This window comes from Myotis brandtii, unplaced genomic scaffold (assembly GCF_000412655.1).
Source record: "Myotis brandtii unplaced genomic scaffold, ASM41265v1 scaffold423, whole genome shotgun sequence".
In the NCBI taxonomy this organism is placed as follows: Eukaryota; Metazoa; Chordata; class Mammalia; order Chiroptera; family Vespertilionidae; genus Myotis; species Myotis brandtii.
Window position 1 is genome coordinate 2737989 of NW_005366214.1, and position 2500 is coordinate 2740488.

A 2500-nucleotide genomic window follows, 5' to 3' on the forward strand; every position below is an offset into this window, starting at 1 on the left:
CACCGAGCCTCTGGTATTAAATAAAGCACATGAGCCCTGACAAGTGTTTCTCAGTGGTTAGAGTGCCAGCCCTTGCACCAAAGGGCCGCAAGTTTAATTTCCAGTCAAGGGCATATTCCTGCAGATTCAATTCCCATACCTGGTTGGGGCAGGAGCAGGAGAAACATCTCACATCCATGTTTCTCTCTCTATCTTTCTTTTCTCCTCACTCGCTCCCTCCCTCCCTTCCACTCTCTCTGAAAAGCAACAGGAAAAATATCCTTTGGTGAAGATTAACCAAAAAATAAAATAAAATGAAGTACACAAACTTCAGTCACAGGTATGTTCCTCAGCCTTTATCCAGAACCTAATTACATTTATTTTACAGAAAACTAAGAAGAATGGACAGTTTCTTAAACCATTACAATTAAGAAGTAGCAAAAGAACAAAAAAAAATTGCTGCAAGCCTGCACACTGAGAACAGAGGGAAGACACCCACCACAACGAGTATGACAGAAAAACTATATTTAAAGAATAGGACACAGAGCTGACACAGAACTGCAGCATGAAGCCATAAGTTTAAAGATAAAATGCCCCACTTGATAGGATCATTGTATTATAAAACCCAGTAAAATAATATGCTCATGATGCTAACCCTGAGTCATAGAGAAAATTAAATTATGTTCAGGATACATTTTAGAAAACAGGAGAACATAAAAAAATAATTTTAGTATTTTTCTAATTATAAAAATTATAAATGCACATTACAGAAAACAAGAAACATACAGCGAAGAATATGTTTTAGAAAGATATCAACCAGAATAATTAAACTTTTAAAAAGTAAATTTTGACACTTAAATCATTAATCTCAATTATCCACAAAACTAATTCCCCAAACAATGTCAGATAGTTTTACTATGCTCAGAGCAAACCCTGTGGGATGTAATTAAAAGTAATAGAGTATTGCTCAATCTCAAAACTAATGATTACTAGACATGCAGCTCGAATACAACTTACTTAAGTGCATGTCTAATTTGAGCTCCAGATCCACATTCCAATGACCCGAGAGACAGCAAGGATAGCCATTAAAGATTCAGACTTGGATCCAGGCAGACTGCCATTCATTCAAGTCTCAGCTCTGTTTAGTAGCGAGGTGACTCAGACATGTGAAAAAAGTTGGGCAAATAATAAGGTTACATTGCCCTAACCGGTTTGGCTCAGTGGATAGAGCGTCAGCCTGCGGACTTAAGGGTCCCAGGTTCGATTCCAGTCAAGGGCATGTACCTTGGTTGCGGGCACATCCCCAGTAGGGAGTGTGCAGGAGGCAGCTGATCAATGTTTCTCTCTCATCGATGTTTCTAACTCTCTATCTCTCTCCCTTCCTCTCTGTGAAAAAGCAATAAAATATATTTAAAAAATAATAAAAAAATAATAATAATAAGGTTACATAAGATCCTCTTCATCATCTTATCATCATTACTCTTACTAATGTCCTTCCAGAAATGTTCATGTTAAATTCTAAGAATGGTGAGCAAGTACAGCCAAAGCTTAAGTAAAACAAACCTAGTAAATCCAATCAATATACTAAGCACCTATTTATGTGCTAGAGAGCTATTGTAGGAATTGAGCTTGAAAAGGCAGATAGGTATATATCCATCCACCCAACCCCCAAAATAAAAACTTCATCCTGTGATTCTTATTTCTGTTAAAGGCACCAATATTCCCTCAGCTGTTTAAGCATTAAGCATCCTTGTCTAATCCCTCTCCATCACCCTCTATATCTGGTTACCTATAGATATACATTGGCTGTCATATCTGTTAATCTACTCATCTAATTCCTACAACCACCTGGTCAGATACTCATTACTCCAATACAGCCTTTTACTTAGTGTTCCTATTTTTAGTTTGTTCCCACCTACCTACCATGCTACTCCCAGTAGTAGGTAGGAATGTGTTTTATATAAGTCACTAAATATTTAATGTTTCTAGTGCTCCTTTTTTCCCCTGAGCCTGCTAATCAAACTCCAACTTTACGTATGATGAATACATATGCTATCTGTATATTTTTTAAAAATTAAGCTATTAAAATACATAGTCATTTCTTTAAGAACCAAATACCAAAGTTAATTTTATAGATACACTATTTCAAAAGAAAAACAGGTACAGCTTAATTAGTGCAGCCAGAGGGAAATATGTTTTACAGAATGTTATTGCTTATCATACCTTATTTTACACATTGGTTTCACACACAAGAACTACTAATAAAGTATAATCTGGAAAGTTCTAGACTGGTTCTATAACTGTCTAGCTATATCACTTTAAGCAAGTTATATTATTAATCTACTAAAGGCCCAGTGCACGAAGTTTGTGCACGGGGGGATGTCCGATTGCCAGTTTAGGCCCGATCCCGTCATCCCAAAGGGACCTAACTGCTGGCTTCTAACCACTCGCCTGCCTGATTGCCCCTAACCACTCTACCTGCCTGCCTGATCGCCCCTAATTGCCTCTGCTTGTCGGCCTG

The 2500-nt window shown here is 37.4% G+C and overlaps 1 protein-coding gene across 2 annotated transcripts in view; it reads right to left on the minus strand.

Annotated features, from left to right (window-relative positions):
• Window positions 1-2500, minus strand: part of SNAPC1 (small nuclear RNA activating complex, polypeptide 1, 43kDa) — a 23059-nt gene that overhangs the window by 7836 nt on the left and 12723 nt on the right. The gene's annotated exons all lie outside the window — the stretch shown is intronic.